At 35.9% G+C, this 18403-nt stretch overlaps 1 pseudogene; it reads left to right on the plus strand.

Annotated features, from left to right (window-relative positions):
• Positions 1–6491: 6491 nt before the first annotated feature.
• Positions 6492–6836, plus strand: LOC123813276 (annotated as a pseudogene).
• The last annotated feature ends 11567 nt before the right edge of the window (positions 6837–18403 follow it).

Here is an 18403-nt window from a genome sequence, read left to right on the forward strand (position 1 = left end):
GGAAGGAAGGAAGGAAGGAAGGAAGGAAGGAAGGAAGGAAGGAAGGAAGGAAGGAAGGAAGGAAGGGAGAGAAAAAAAAGAACTCCTACATTTTGTGACAACATGGATGGAACTGGAAAATATTATTCTAAGCAAAATAAGCCAGTCAGTAAAAGACTTATACCATATGATCTCACCTATAAGGGAAATCTAATGAACAAAATAAATTAATGTATAAAATAGAACTACAGGCATGGAACATGGAACAGTTGAAAGTGACCAGAGGGAAGGGGGTGGGGGGGGAATGGTGGAAAGAAGTGGAAGGGACTAAAGAGCATGTATGAATGACCCATGGGCATGGACAGCAGTGTGGGATTGACTGTGGAAGCAGGGGTGGGATGGGCAGAGGAGGGCAAAGGGGGGAAAATAAAGACAACTGTAATAGAATAATGATAAATGATTAAAAAGTGAAAAAAAGATTATAGTTCACTTTATTTTGAAACATCAGAAGCTTATGTTATACTATTGATTAAATATTTTAAAAGAATGTTATTAGAATTGTTCATTTATTACTCTAGAATGCATAACAATACATTTTCAGTAATAATTGTTGTGATATATAAAAGGAAATATATATCATATGTACATATACCATATATGTAGTTTTGATAAATATAAAGCATTTATAAATGTATAGTAATAACAAGTGTAGAAGTAAAACTTGGCAGATTGTTACAAACAAGGAAAATGATGGGACATTTAAATGATAGTTCCCATGATTCTAAATGTAGTATAATTAAAGAAGCCATGTCAATGGTTGTACAGTAGGTAGTGATGTTTTCAAGTGCTATTTCCTTGGAATGGTAATTAGTATTATATAAAAGCAATCAAGTTTGTTAGCCACAAAGAGCATCATAGTAGACTCACCAAAAATTCCACAAACATGGGAATTGATGTTTCATAATTGATATTCTAAGATATTAACAATTTCTCAAACTTGTAAAGAAAAGATAATTTAAAGCATTAAATTTATCTGTGTCCCAGGATTATAAAAACAACTCTCAAATTCTTTCCAGACTTTCAGTTATTTCAATTTGGCCAACATCCATGTTTTGCTTCCCATTATATATGTATATATGTGTGTATGTGTATATGTGTGTATATGAATCTGAATTGTAGCATAATTCATTTTCATGAGGTGAATGCCTGGAGTTATTATTCTTGTGTATAATTGCTACAAGATACTTGATTGTGCCCTGGCTGGTGTGGCTCAATGGATTGAGCACCAGACTGCAAACCAAACTGTTGTTGGTTCAATTCCCAGTCAGGGCACATGCCTGGGTTGTTGGCTAGATCCCCGTTTGGGGCATGTGAGAGGCAACTGATCAGCGTATCTCTTGCACACTGATGTTTCTCTCCTTCTCTTTCTCTGTCCCTTCCCCTCTCTCTAAATATAAATAAATAAAATATTTTTTAAAAGATGGTTGTGAAAAAATTAGCTTTTATAACTATCTCTCATTAAACATACTGTGGAACTACTTATACCATGTGACATATTGATGATATATTGAGTTCAAGGATATTTAATAATTAATGATAAACATTTTTAAAGTGGTTATAAATTAAAAACTGAAAATATTTTTTCCTTACAAATCTGAAAACTACACAAGATGCAAGTAGTTAGATTTTTGATATTGGTATAAAACCTGGAATCATGACCTCAAGACACCCATGAGAGAAAGGAAAACACAGCAAAATTTAACTGTACTAGAATCAGCTTTTCAAAAGTGCTGCTTCTGCTTCCATTTTCACCACAAACAAACCATACAAAGTAGTAAAAAAAATCACACTCATATTCTCTCTTCAACCAATACAAAATTGTGTGTATTTGCTTTCATCCACATACCATCTTTCTTCTCAGGCTTAAGGGGTCAGTTTGTAGACTTCGAAGCAAAGTAGACATGGACTAAATGTCCAGTTCCATGCCTTAGCATGCACCTCTCTGAAAAATAGTCACATTTTTGGTAAAATGAGGATATGCTATGTTCCATGATAGATGTTTTAAGAATTAAATGACACAGTATATATACCTGATTCACACTAAGTACTCAATAAGTGATACTATTTTTAAATGTATTGTTTTTTAAATGCTGTTGTTGTCAATTTTCAAATATCATTGGGTTTTAAGTTGAATCCAAAAGATTTCCTGCTCCTTGCTCTGGGGACAATTTAGAAGTAGGAATCAGAGTGATCAAATTGTTTGGGCACATATCAGAAATTCTCTTGCTGCCTTCCCCGCTCCTCAAATCTCTGAAAATGATGGCTTGAACTTCAAATTAGAATAAGCACTTGAACTATAGATAGGCAGTCAGACCTAAGTGCGACCTCTATCATTTGTACATATGCACATGTGCAAGCACCATACACACCACTGCACATGAGCATACATGTGTACACAAGATTCCCCTGTAAAATGTAAGCCCCATAAGCTTTGTCTCATTGATCATTTAATTATCCTGTTAGATAAAACTGAGTGCCTACCATTTAATTAGGGACCAATAAATAGCATGAATCATAATATAGTCTTGAAGTCTTCTCAATAATCATTGCTTACTAGAAGAAAATTGTCTTTTTTATAGAATAGTCTCTTCATGGCCAGACATGTTAATGGCCTCCTAATTAGACAATGAGTGCTCCTCTCTGTGAGGTTCATCTTGTCAACAACCACCCACAGAACCTTCCATAAGCTCTGCATATAGAACATGATAGAATTCAACCAATTTAGTACCAAATAAATAAGCAAGTAACTCTATCCCATATTTCTAGTTTGGCCTAAAGTTTCCTCAGCTAGCTCTGGCAAGAACAGAGATATCCTAAATTGCCAAAGATGTGAAAAATGCAGGAAGCTCTTAAGAAGGAACAGAAATAGAAGTATGATCTGTTCGTCAGGACTCAAAGTACTGATATGAGTTACGATAATAACTCCAACATTTTCAAATTCAGAACTTTCCTTTACAAAGCATTATGGAAGATAACTTCCATTTTAGCATAATATTTTGTATTTTGTAACCCAATTTCCAGAGTTGCAGAATAAAGTATAAAATCCCTGATTGAATTTATGTATTCACATGCAATTTACTTACCCATTACTGAGAGGTGAATTACCTAGGACTCCTTTTTCCCCACTCTTTTTATCTATCTTTTGATTATTGAGTTTTTGTTATCAGTGCCAATGAAAAGAAGAACCAGTTTTATATATATGAATTATGAACTTTACTTGTGATATACTGTTCTACAGAACTGTTTAAATAGAATTCTAAACCAATTATTCTTCCTATTAATTCTGAATAATACTGCAGCATTTACTGCATGGCTTTGAAAATTGTCTCATTGGAAAATACAGAAGTGATGATTTCTAGATTTTAAAATAAGTATGTGCTCTTTATATAGAAATGTAGATGGATATTTCAGTAACATTTAGAATGTATTCCTCAATTTGCATTTTATAGACACTATACGTGGTTCAGAGCCAATCTATATTGTTGCTTTTTTCTCCTCATATTCAGTAAAAACTGAAGAATGTTTTTTAATTCATCTATTTCTTTTGTCAATTATTAACCTCTCATATTTTGACATAAATATCAAAGAAAAATATTGCCAAAAGTAGCTCTTTGGGGCTAAAAAAACACTAGTCAGTTTTCTATTTGTTTCCTCTATAAGAGAAATATTTCTCAAATAATTTGTCATATTTCAAAACACAGCACAGGAAAGTGGAAGCCAAAATCAAAGGATCCAGAATAAGTAAGGAGAGACATCAAGCCAGAACATGGCTGGAAACTCATCTGTTTATGAAGAAGAGACCTAGTACAAAGAGCAGTCATGAGGGTTAGCAGCAGTGTTCCAGTGACACATGGTTCTAGTAAAAACTCTGTGGATATGGATTTTGCACATGTGGGTCTTCACATGTTAAAAATGAGAACAAGAGAAATTGATCCAATATTAGAAAATCAGGAATTTCATCATTGGAAAACCTTGATATCTGGCTTGTCTTAAATATTAGAAAATCTAGAAAATTAAACCTACTTCATTAAATGCAAAATGGAGCTACTTCACTGGACCAAGTAGCTATTATGTGTCACATGGATTTTTATGATAACCTCCAATTTCTATCTCCTCATTTGTTGAATCTATTATCAATGTGGGAGCTGAACTGATCCCATTAGACCCAAGTTAGATCACATTACTATTCTGCTCAAAACTCTGTATACCTGCACATCTCACTCAGAGTAAAAAGCAGAGTCCATTTGGTGGCCTATCTTTATAATCCTTTTTCACTGGCCTTCTTGCTATTTCTCAAATAGTTCAAGCATTATTGTCCCTTGGGGCCTTGGCATTTCCAGTCCCCTTTGCCTATAATGACTTTCCTACAGAGAGTTGCATCTTGCTCTCTCATTTCAATCAATTTTAACTTAAATGTCATGTTCACAGTGAAAACTAACCACCTAATTTAATACTACACCACTGAAACTCGTATCTCCTTTCCAAAGTTGCCTTTCCTCCATGGTTGTCACCAGTATAGATTTCACTTATACATCAGTGATTCTGTGTTCCCTCTTACAACAGAAGCAACTTTAGATCATGGAGCTTTGTATATTTTATGTTTTGCTATATTCTCTGCTTTCAAACCATACCAAGCACATGGTCCTTACTCCATAATGCTTTGAATGAATAACTGATGGTGTATGAATATTTCCCCTAGGTTGTTAGTGATGAAACTAGAAGTTAGAGTTATATAACTTGTTCAAGATCACATAACTAAAACTAAAAAGCCTATGTTCTAGCCTTGGCTCAATATAACATTACAGATATATCAAAAAGAAGTATGGAATTTTCAAGGAAAATAGGGAAAACAATGATTATTTAATAATTGTACATAACCAAGGGTGAAGGTACAGAATATTATAAGTGAATAAATTCACAAACTTTATATTTATTCTTCTATAGTGCATGTCTGCCCTCTGTAAAAACAGAAAGATCATGACCCTTAATCTAGATGGTAAAAATAGAGAAGAAATCAATGTTTTTATCAGTGATTTGGCTCTATTGCCTCTCTCAGAGGTGCCTACTTAGCTCTCCTCCATTTTCCCTGGCTTTGGACTAATCAATACTATATGGATATTTGTTTAAAATTACAATGACTTCTATTTTTCCTCCTTCAAATATGAAATATCTCTTGAAATATAACATAAATAAAGAAAAGTTCACAAAACAGAACTATAAGCATAGCTTTGTGAAGTTAACAAAATGAAGACATCTTATACCAGTATGATACTGGTAAATATGTGAGAACCAGCTGCACCATCTCAAAACAAAAACACCTGGAAAAAAACAGAACTTCCATGACATGAATACTCCCAGCATGGCCAATTTTGAGCACCAATTTGATGTCAACCAGCTTGTAAAATTGAAACATTTAACAATCAATTCTTGCAACTTGATGCAAGCCATTTGCAACATATCACTAAAACCCAAAAAGCTCTTGTCATATTTTCTCCTAATCACTACTTTCCTCTTTGCCAAAGGTAAACAGTATCTTCACTTTTTAATAATTTATTGATGAGAAATAGAGAAAGAAGACACTACTTTGTTGTTCCACAGAACTGATTTATGCATTCATTTGTTGCTTCTTGTATGCCTTGGTCAGAGATTAAACCCTCAACCTTGGCATATCAGAAGGACACTAACCACCTGAGCTACTCAATTAGGGAAATCATTTCTAACACCTATTTTTGAACTTAATATAAAGGAATTATATATACTATTTCGCATATGGTTTCTTTCTCTCAATTTTGTGTTTATGAAATATATCCATGTGTTATAAGCAGTGGTAAGTCACTAATTTTCAGTTCAGTATAATGTTCAATATGATGCTATAATTTATACAGCTTTAGAGTTGTTAAACATTTGGTTTGTTTCTAGTCACCAATTACTACAAAAATATTGCTGTGAAAATTCTTATGCTGTTTTTTGGAGAACACATGTACTCTTTCTGCAGTGCAGTGCTCACCACTCCTCCTTCCTACAACTGCTGGATCAGGGGGTCTATCAGGGTTATTAAATACTGCCCCAAATGGTTCCCAAGTGACTTCATGAATTTAAACTAGTGTTTACAGAGGTGGGAATTCTATGCTCTCTACCTCTTCATCTAGGCAAGGAATTGTGTCTTTTTCATTTGTTTGCATTCTGATGTATCTTATTTGGATTTCAGTTTTCCCTGATGATTGTTGAGATTGAATACATTTTCATATGCTTAGTGAACTATTTCAGATACTCTCTTTTGTAAAGTGGTCAGTTTAAGTCTTAAGTTCATTTTTCTTTAGGTAGTATGGTTGATTAGTAGTTCTTTATAAATATATTCTAGCACTTGCCCTGCTGCCACAGAGCTGTGCGGAGGGGGAGGCTTGGGTTTGTTCAATATTTGGATCCACCCATAACCCACCACCAGGGCCAAGGAAGGCATTGCTGCTGGAGGTTGTAATGGGTCTGAATACTGCTTTACAACAAATGCTGAAGACCGCCCTCATCCATGATGGCCTACCATGTGGAATTCATGAAGCTGCCAAAGCCTTAGACAAGCGCCAAGCCCACCTTTGTGTGCTTGCATCCAATTGTGATGAGCCTATGCATGTCAAGTTGGTGGAGGCACTTTGTGTTGATCACCAAAGCAACCTAATTAAGGTTGAGGACAGTAAGAAACTAGGAGAACGGGGAGGAAGGCCTCTGTGGTGGTTAAGGGCTATGGCAACGAACCTCAGGCCAAGGATGTTGTCTAGCAGTACTTCAAATGCAAGAAATGAACAAAGAAACTTGTCTTTTGTTTCTTAAACAACAAATAACTAAATTCTAACTATCAGATCTTTTTTTATTACAGGTATTAAAAATGTCTTCCCCACTCTAGTACTTGCATTTTAACAATCTTAATGAAATTCTTTAATAAACAGAAGTTTCTTATTTTAAAATAATCTAATGTATCTAAATCTTATATATCTGTTATCGCATTTTCAACCTACCTACCTGTTTATCACAGCTTTGAGATATAATTCACATTCCTTACAATTCACACACTGAAGTGTGGAATAACTCAATAGCTTTTAGTATATTAGCAGAGATGGGTAACCATCACAACAGCAAATTCTAAAACATTGTTAACACCCTCAAAATAAACCCCACATTGATTTGCTGTGACTTTTCATTTCCTGCCAGGCCTCATCAGTGTTAGAATACCAGAAATCTCCTTTTTGTCTATATATTTACATATTATGCACTTTTCATATAAAAGGACTCATACAGTATGTGTTCTTTTGTGACAAGTTTCTTTATTTAGCATAATGTTTTCAATGTTCATCCATGTGGTATCTTGAATCAGTACCTTATTTTTAAAGCTGAATAATATTCAATTATATAAATATATTTCATTTTATTTACTCATTTATTCAACATATGAGTTTGTTTTTACTTTTTTGGCTATTGTAAGGCATGCTTCTATGAATATTCATTACCAAGTTGTTGTATGATCACATGCTCTCATTGGAATTGTGTATATGCCTAGGAGTAGAAATGCTGGGTCATACAGTAACTCCATGTTTCACATTTTGATGACTCCTCAAACTGTTTTCCAAGGCAGCTGCACCATTTACATTTCTACCAGCAGTGTATGAGGCTTACAGTGTCTCCACATCCTTGACAATACCCATCCTAGTGGGTATTAAGTGGTATTTCATTGTGGCTTTGATTTTCATTTACCTGAAGGCTAATGGTGTTGAACATTGGGGAACTGGTGAGGTGGGGGGAGGTTGGGGTAGAGGGATGGTTGGGGAGTGGAAAGATGGAGCAAAAAAGAAAAAAAGAGAAAGAACGCGTGAACAAGACAACAGTGTGGTGATTGCGGGCAGTGAGGTGTGTGTGGAAGAGGGTATGGGGGGATAAATTGTAATAGAAAAACCACAATAAAAATAATGTAATAAAAGAGAACTGTCTTATCTTTGCTTTGTCATTTGGCACATAAAAGGTGGTAAAAAAAGAACATTTTTTCATGTGTTTATTGCCAGTGTTTGTAATGTGTTTGTAATGCGTTTGTCATGTGTTTGTAATCTTCCTCAGAAGATTACAAATCTTTCCTGTGCACATTTTTAATCAGACTATTTTTCTTTTAATTATTGAGTTCTAAGAGCTCTCAATTACTTTTATGTTTAGTGTGTTAAATGCTCTGTTTAAGAATCCTTTCCTCACTCTTAGGTTGTAAAGATATTTTCTGATGTTAATTCCTAGAAGCATTACTGATTTACTTTTAAAATTTGAATTAATTTTATGTATGGTGGAGGTCAAAATTAACACCACATGAATATTCAATCAATTTAATATCTTTTATTGGGAAAACAATAAATAAATCTGTTTTATTTTAAAATCATGTATGATTACTCCAGTATGTGGATTATCTGGTGGATTGTTTGTTTTTATAATTGTTCCTTTGATTGTTTTTGTCATTTGTCCTCCTTTTGGCATTCTTAATATTTTTATTTTTTATTATGTTCTAGTCCTTGTGTATAAAAAAATGAAAGATTAACTGAGATTCTGTCAGATGTAATTTTTCATCAGAAATAAAACAAAACAAACAAACAAAACATGCTATTGTTTATGGCAGGCAGTTTGGTTATAGTGGAAGTGAGGTTCCTGCAATGTCTATAGAAAAAGAAATTCCTGAGACCTGCGTGGGAGCATGTGGCTCTGTGGTATGGTTTACTGATGATTCACAATTAAGGGGGTCCTCCCCCTGACTTGCAATATTTCATTTCTGTTATCTTGCCATAGAAAAAGTCCAAACTTGTCTTCAGTAAGGGCAGGACAAAGGCCACTGACCAGAGTTTATGCTCCATATTAAGGTACAGTCCAGTCCAGCATTCAGCTAGCTTAGTATGTGTTTCCAGCTGTAGTTCATTTGTAACTGGAAAAGACACCAGCATTTAGGCTGCCTGTCACTACCAAGCCCAATAAGCAATGACAGTGATTGAATCTTTGTGGGCGCTTTATTCAGATGGCCAGTGATCTGAGAAGATCGTAAGTTCATACCCTAACAAACCATCTTGCCTTCTCTTTCTAGGCCAGATTTTTTATACCAGGGAATAAACAAGATGTAGTGAGGGCTTTGAGATTCAGGGAGGATTAGGTGATAGAATCTGCAACACTCCTGTCCTGGGCAGCCAGCTGTTCCCAGAGGCAGTGTTCATCTGTCTCTCCCTGAAACACAAAGGTCCGGGTGCCTCTACTTGTCCCCAGGCGGTCATCTTCAGCAGTGCCCCAGGAGGCCAGCTATTTTCCCAGGAGCCAGGACGGGCCTCATCTGAAGTTTCTGAAACAAAAGCCTTAACATATAAATTGCTTGCTACACTTATAACTTTTTACCTTAAGCTAAAATTTTCCAAGTCTTGAGTCTCCTATCACATTTAGACTCCCTCCTGGAGACCATGTGTGGAGATGCATGGCCATGGAGAGAACAGGTGACTGCACTGTGCAAATGCAGGTCACAAGCAAGAAAGCTGCTTTATTCCCCTAGAGTCATATTAGCTTGAGCTTGGGACAGATCAGGTATTTTTTTCAAAAGAACCAATCAACTTCCCAAACTTTCTGCACTCTGGATGGGTCTACCCTTTGTTAGATCTCTTTGGTCCAGCACCTTCTTCTGGGCCCCTCAATAATCTGGTCCCAGATGGGAGAGGGGGGAATACTAATCCTCTTGGTGGACATGGGGTGTGAAACTGTAGCGTCCTGGCTAGCAAGCAGGCTTCTTGTTTCCCAGCTTATTAAGCTTGATGTCTAGTTTCTTTTGCTCCTCGTTTCTAGCTAAATACTAATTGTAACAGTTTGAGTAGGAAAAAATGACAAATACAGTTTGGGATTGAGCTTGTTTAAAGTTGTTTTTTAGTTCTCTGTGAGAGCTGGTGTATTTCTGGTTCACCCTTCCTCCTAGGTTGTGACACACAGGGTTCTAAATGCACATTCTGAGTATCATCCAGGACCTCTGCCCTTTGATACTCCCTGACCTCCCGTATCGGTCTCATCAGCCTGGGACTGTCAAAACTCTGTTCAGTTTCTTATTCATTAAGTGCCTCTTTTTGTTCAACTTTTTGGCCTCACAATTCTACATGACATGAATGGAAATTTTTTTGGCATATAATTTAAAAAGGAAAAGAGATAAAAAACTGTCAGGCCTATTTCAGTTTATTTCCCTTCTTTTATATCCTGGCTACCTTGCTACCTCTCTGATGTTGTGGGACAAATTTTGTATTTTTCACCGTTTTCTAGTTGTTCTCAGTGATATAATTGTTCCACAAGAAGCTATTTTACCTTCATTGGAAATGAAACCTCCCCCATACCCACTGTACTTTCTTTTGTACAGGAAAGCACATCCCATAAGATGGGGTACTGACTTTATTCATTTGTCTTCTTTTGGATCAACAAACGTTAAGTCCTTAGCTTAAAATATGTCAACAGTGAAAGTCAGAAATGTAAACACCATCTTTTGTGTATTTTGTTTGGAGTATTGACTTGAACTTTCTAGATCTCAGAAGTACATTGTTACAGACACAGACAACTTACTGAACAAGGACCTCATTGTAATTCTGTACTTACAGATGTTCTGCTTTAAACCTGAAATCTAACCATAACACAGATGCTCATGTGATTTTCTCTGAACAAAGAAAGATGTTGAATAGTAAAAATTATTAGTGAAAGTGGCAGAATATAAGTACTATCTTGTGTACTTCAGGAAGTGTCTCAGCTTTGAAATGAAATGATTGTGTATTCAAATCCTGGTTTTACCACCTACTACCTACTTAACCTAGGTTTTAATACCTCTACTCCTCAGAAACTGTTAAATCAGTTTCTAATATCTGTGTCATATGGGTTTGTGTAAGTTTAAATGAAATAATATATAAAATTTGTAATTCAAAATCTGCTTAACTCAAAGAACAGAAACAATATAAGATACTCATTCATAGTTTTAAAAATTTATCATGCTAAGTAAAAGTATCTAAAATAGATTAGAATAATGCTAGATTTAGGTTTTAAAATTATAAAAGAATGGATTATTTTAAGTTGCATTTTTAAGGTGATGAAAAAATTTACCTATAAAACAAAATGTATTAGAGAAGAGAAATGATTTGGTGTTCAGAAGAAATCCTTTATAGGGAGAACAATATTAAGTGGCTAAAGTTCTTACTGTGGATCTTTTGTACTTAAAGGCTAGATTAATTGCCAAGAGTAATAGGTTCATAAAACCATATTAAAATTAGAAGTAATTGAAAATAAACCTTTACATACTTACGAGACTTTAAATCATATTCCATTAAGAAAGAGAAAACCCTGCATATTTAGGGACAACTGATTCCAAACTTGTTTTCAGAGAATTGTGACAGTTTAAAATTGTAAGAGATCTTATTTAAGAGATGAAAATGCTCCAATCTAGAAAGAGTGAATAACTTTCCAAGCTTATATACAGAAAAAAGACTGAAAAAATACCAGATTAAAATCTGTGCTAAATACTTTTGATTTGCCTCTTGAGTTTTACTCTCCATTCTTCTGTATCGTGTGCTATGGTCTGAAAGGTTTCTGACTGGCTTATGCAGTGGGCAACACTATCAGGTTAGTGGGAAGCAGGGGAGTGAGTTTAGCGTATGTAATCCTTCTATTATCTCCCACTAGGGTCACCCTGGGCAAACTTTATTTCTTGCCTGAAGTCATATTTTCTTCCAGTCAGTCTTTACCACATAGCGGTTACAAGCTACTGTGACAAGCCTCAGGGTATTGCATGATCCCTGTGGTTTACCTGTGCTCTGCTCTTTTTTCAGCATTCTTTAAATTACCTATTTTTATCACCATCTTTTTTTGTTTTGACTCTGATGCCCATAGAAATCATCGCTTTAACTGAAGGCTAAGAATTTTGTGTTTCATGAGCCAACATTTTCTGCCTCCGAATATGGTGATGGGATTGTTGCTGCCTGGAAAGTTATTGATTACACAGATGACATAAAATGACCCAATGATACCCAAGGATGTTCAGAAGATGACTCATTCTTGCATAAAGTTATATGTGCCTAGTTTCTAACATGTAGTTTAATGTGTCATTGTAAAAGTAAATTAATGTAAATAAATACTTTGATAGTAACAGAGTACCAAATATTTTTATAACTGAGAAAAACAGTGTATCCAAAACAGTTCAATGAAATGCTATTATCAATGGATTTATATTGCATTATTTGTTAGTTTGTGTATTTTTTTTATTTGTAATCAAAGTTCTTCAGTGTACTGGGGGGAAATTACATAGGAAAATGCACTAATAAGCAAGTGATAGTTACCACATGCCAACTCACTAACTGGCAATAGAGTAAATAAGTATAGTCACCTGCCAAACATACCTTTCCCCATATCTCTTATCCACCACTTTCTGAAAAAAAAAGTTTTTACATCAGGTTTCTCCCACTATTAGTCTTTCTTTGGTGGTAAATATAGCCATTTAAGAAATCAATTTTTTATGATTGTGGCAATACCTTTACCAACTTAAAAATTATGTTCTATTTATTCCTTTTTTTGATGTTGTGAGTCTTTTAGTTTATGAACATACAATGACCCCTTAGTGGTTCAAAAGAAGTCCATCTAACATAGGTCTGTGTCTAATATTATCCATGATGCAAAATAATGGAAATGTATACTCCAAAATAGTTCATGAAAAGTTCAGCATCCAATGAGGCTACAAATAATGAGTAATTAGATATACAGACTTTAAGTTCAGAAACATGGTAAAATGGATTAGGTAAGCCATAGTTAATATATTTTTCTTCTCTTATCATATCAATAATTTCTCTGTGTGTTATTTTACCTTCATTGGATTCAGGTGTTGAAGCCACAACTAAAGTTGCTTATCTTCTCCAGATATCTTTAGATATTTCCCAACTGGAAATTAATGTCTAGCATGAAAGTTTTAAAAATTATTTTATCTTAACCTAGAATCAGTAGAAAAGATCAATCAATATTGCTTTATTTTATTCAGCACATTAACGTAAATTCAATGCTCTTGCTAAATTTACTTCTCCAAAGAGTGGCATGGCTAAAAAAGACGTGTAACTTAGCACAGATTAATCTGATATTCAATCTTAGAGTGGCCAAATTGCCTTAAGACATGGGAGAGTGGACTCATTATCCATCAAAATCTTAGAGTTAATTTGTTGGTGTCCATAAATTAAAACATGTTCTTAAAATGCATATTTAAAATATTTAATATGACATGAAATGACAACACTAAAATAATACTGTAATATATGTGATAGGTAGATAAACTTCTGTCTTTTACATTATGAAACATAGACTTATATTTTAGTGAAATATTTATGTGTTTTTAAAGCAAGGTTCAAACTTGTGAATTTCAATTTAAAGAAATTATGACATTTTTAACTGGAAAAAGCTCCCTCAAGATTCCAGATTTCCAGAAACCACAATATTTAAAATACTTTGTTTAGCATGTAACCAAAACACTTTTCACTAAATTATAATTTTTCAGAACTTCATTCTGTCTTCAAATTACTTTCTAATTACTCAAAATATCGCTTGCTCCAAAGATTACATCAGAACTTTGGACTGACAGGTAATAACCTTTAGACTCTTAAATTAACTGACAAAGGGTACATCATAATTTTGCATGAGTTTTCTTAGGACCTGTGTTGCAACCCTCCAAGACTGGGCAGGTCCATGGTATTCGCACAGATGGAATAATGTTCATGGAGTCATTGGGATGTCTGACATGCCTTTATTCACAGGTGGGTGAGCCATGCATGCTACAAGCTACTTGACTATCTGCATGTCTCTGTGTGGCACATGTCATGGCCCTTGCTCCCCAGCATGGCACCTATCGTGGCACCTGTCCCCTTACATATCTCTCATTATCATTGCCCCCAGCAGGGGGTCCCTACCTGTGTAAGTACTAGAGGGAAACAAAGAGGGAAAACTACCAGAACATTATATAACATAACATAATTCTGTGCATCCAAGCCCACTTCATGTAATGGAAACAGTTTATCAGACCCAGTCTCAAGACTGTGAGAACACTGCCTCCCCTAGTTACCCAGATACCTGGGTGAGGAAGCCAGACTGCCTCCACTTACTTAACAGTACCCTACAAGTAAGATTCATCACCATAGCCCTGTATTCACTGATTTTTACAACAGCCAGATATACTTAATAATGTTATGTGATCGGTTCAGATTCTTTTAATTACAAAGAAAAGAAGTCCACCAGGTTAACACAGGGTAATAAGACTTTATCATAAACTTACATGTGGCAAAGGTCTAGAGCTGGAATGAAAAGGCATCACAAGAAGAACAAATTCCAAGGACCAGATTCTCATCCTAGCTCTCTCCTGGCTAAATGATTATTATTATTTTTTTTTTTTTAGTTTCTGGGTTTTGTTTTGTGTTGTTTTGTTTGCATATCTTTTCTAATCATCTCTCAATTGACTTACTCTGCTTACTCATGCTTTATGGTAGTTCAAATATTTAACTTGAAGATGTGTTTATTCAATTTGAAAAGCAAATATTTACTGGGACAGACTATGTTCTAGCTATAGATGACTTCATTTTGCCATGTCTCCAACTCTGCCTCATTTACTGTCAGTTTCTTTCTTTTTTATTATGGTTCTTATACAAGCCTATTATATGCCTCTTTATGCTTCCAAATTTAAGTTCTCAAAAAAAATCACTCTCTGCTACAGAAGCTATAAAATGTGGCAAGGATCCTTTTAACTCTTCAGATCTGTGTATTTTAAGCACATACAGTGTCTAAAGATTTTTTTAATGTAATTAACTCCCAAAATTAAAAAAATGAGAAATTTTTACCCCCCAAAAATCCTAACTTCTGCAACCACTTTGGAAAAACAGAGGTTTTGACAACACTACACTTTTGTACCTTTTCAGAAAAAAATCCTTTGCAGCTGATTCACTAGGTAGCTAGCCCCCTAGACAGAGCTTGTGCTGTCCAGATTGCCACCAGTTCCAGTTGTGTCCCACTCTACACTGAGATTCTTCAGCCTTTCATTTTCATCTCCATGCCCTGGATTATTTTAGAGGACAGCCTCTGAGCAGCAGAAAGTGATCTGCTTGTTCCTCGGGCCTCCTTCAGTCTTTGACATGGTCTGCGGGACCTCTGGCACTCTCCAGCTGACATGCCCTGGTCCCTCCCAGCACACTCCCGGCATGGTGGCCAGCCCCTGACTGAGCTTCTCTACAATAAGACTCAATGACTCTTTAACTTCACGATAGTATGAAAGGGATAAGCATCCCGTAGAAACTGTATATTGAATTCTGAATTTTTGTTTCGTAGGGCAAGCAATATAGAATATGATACTTTCCCACTCTCTTGTGATCTTGGATAGCAGCAAGATGATTTTGCCCAACTGTAGGCTAGTGTAAGTGTTCTGAGCACGCTGAAGGGAGGTTAGGTCAAGCTATAATGGTTGGTAGGTTAGGTGTGTTAAGTGCACTTTTAACTTATGATATTTTCACCTTATGATGGATTTATCAAGATGTAACCTCATTATAAGTCAAGGAACATTTGTATAGCTACCTAATTAACAGAAGCTATAGGTGATACAATTTTTCTTGCAGGAGGGTAAGGACAGGCAGGCCAGTATATTAACCTATTTAATTTAATAATAATGAAAACAAACTTGAATATGTTGAAATAAAATTCCAGCAGAAGAAGATTCAACACCTTTTATAAATAATGTGGCTCAGAAGTCATACGATGGCTTTCAGGGCAACCACTCCGAAGCCAAGAGGGTGCATCCATCCATCGGTGCACTCAGAGGATCGCAGGAAATCGAAGGCTTGGTGGCACTGAGTCTCTGAGCTCTCACCAGAGGTCAAGAGCTGCTAAAACATGACTCACCAAAAATCTTTTGCCATGGAAAGCTGAGTTCACAGGCTCTGTATCTGATCTCCTACAGCAGAGTCAGCAAACTGCAACCCAGGGCCCCAGATCTGCCTGCTGCCTGTTTTTTGTAAAGAAAGTTTTGTTGGAACACGGCCATGCCCATTTGTTTACCATTGTTTCTTGGCTGCTTTCACATTATACGGTCAAAGCTGAGTAATTGTAAAGATACTGGCCCACAGAGACTAAAATATTTACTATCTGACATTTCACAGAGAACGTTTGCCTATCTCTGTTCTAAAGACATAGCTAGATACCCAAAATATATTACACAGTGGCCCTTCTGATGCAGATTCTTTTTCTACCATGCTAAATTCTGCTTCATCTTAATTTAATTCCTTTATTTGACCCTGGCTGAGATGAAGAACTATACATGATATCATCAATAACATTTATTTACTCTGAAATCTGTTGGCAAACAATGGACAATGTCTTTCTGTAACTAAACCGTGCGAGTTTTATTTCATGCTAATCATATTCCCTGGATAAGTATTTCAATCAAAATAAAGATCTTTTACAAATACATGCTTAATTCTCTTAACAACTTAAATCCCATAAAAACTCCATTTATTTTAAAACTTGTTTTGATCATGGCAAAATTGACTCATTAAGACTCATACTGGAAAAGTAAAATTTTCTTTTATACCCTCACAGAGCACATCACCAATAACATTTGTAATTCCCTATAAATAGCATTTCTTTTAGAAATAATCGCCATTTTTTGTAATGCTTGTTGTGATATTTCCCATCTTTACTAGTCCCCATGCCTTCCATTTTCCCAGAGAATGTGTATTACAGACATGCACTAGATAGCAGGCTGTTTCAGAATGAGTGGAAAAGGAGGTTCAGCTCACATTAGCATAGGCTTTTAACATGTAGTCTGTTAGAAACTCCTTCCATGATTATTCCCCCCAAACATACAGGTCTCTTCTTTCATTAACTTCAGAAAATAAGAATTACTTAAAATGAAACTGGAAATAAAATGCTTACTTTATTTTAGCAATAACTAGCTACATTGTATATTGGCCAGTTGCCCTCTGCATTACAGACAGCAAAGTATAAAATATCTCATGTTTATCTAGAAATATATAATGTGGGTATAGAAATATAACTATAAAATTACTTTAAAAGACTTAAAACAGTAAATGTAGATGTGATGGTTAATTTTATGTTAACTGGGCTATGGGGTGCCCAGACAGTTGGTGAAACATTATTCTGGATGTTTGTGGGAGGGCTTTTTAGAATAAGAGGAACATTTAAATAGACCGAATAAAGCAGATTGCATTCCCTAGTGTGAGTGGGCCTTATCTGATCAGTTGAAGGGACAAAGAGAACACAAAGGCTGGCGCTTCCCTGAGTCAGAGAGAATTCTTTTGCATAGATTGACTTGAACTGAAACATTGGCTCTTCTTGTGTCTTGAGCCTGCTAGCCTCTAGATGGGAGCTACATCATCAGCTCTCATAGATGTTCAGCTTGCCACCTCAGCCTGCAGATACTGGCACTTCATAATCGTACATCATCATATAGAAATACACATTTATTGGTTCTTCTTCTCTGGACAACCCCAACTAATACAGGGGAGAAATGCCGTGTTCCAGTTATTAGTCAGAGCCCAGTCAGGAAAAATGTCAACTCAGTTACACCAGAGAGGTATAAAGCTCCAAACTAGGTGACTGAAAAGATTGAACAAAACAAAACAAACAAACATACATACACACACACACACACACACACACACAAAACCTTATAGAGTCACAGACGTATCCACTTCGGAAGCAGTTGCCACCCTTAGGGCTGAGCAAACAAAGGGACTTAATTAATAGTTTGAGAAGGTATCACAGAGCTGAAACTCAGACCTTCAAAGAGGTACACAGGGAGTTAGTTGGTGCAGAGGCCTCTGAAGGGGCCTGGTGAGGCCGATTCTGTGAGGGCTGGAAAATGTGAAAAATGGATACAATTGCTGCTGCCAGCAGGACAAATGTCACTCCTGAGATGCTCACAGGACAGAAGCCAACCTGAAGCCACGGAAAGAAGCAAGTCCCTAGTCCTCTTCCTGCTTTGTAGTCTCCCTCTAGCACTCTCTAGTGGCAGAGCTTGACACAGCCGCTGGCAAAGAGGAAGTGTGGCTTGCAGAGCCCTATTTCTGCAATCACAAAACAAGGTATGCTAGGGAAGGGCAGGGGGGAAACCGAGAGACAATAGTGTAGCAAAGAGACAGCAGACATCCATTTTTCTCAAGTGCATTTATGGATATAAAAAGATTTGAGGTAGGAGAATGGTGATTTAGAATACTATAAAGTTCAACTGTAATTAAAAAAACAGGCAAAGGTAGTGAACAAACAGAGTTTGTCAAAGAACATGTGTAAAGGGCACAGGGACAAAGTCAGAGGT

The sequence above is a fragment of the Phyllostomus hastatus genome, unplaced genomic scaffold, assembly GCF_019186645.2.
Source record: "Phyllostomus hastatus isolate PE091 unplaced genomic scaffold, TTU_PhHast_1.1 phas_contig_1, whole genome shotgun sequence".
In the NCBI taxonomy this organism is placed as follows: Eukaryota; Metazoa; Chordata; class Mammalia; order Chiroptera; family Phyllostomidae; genus Phyllostomus; species Phyllostomus hastatus.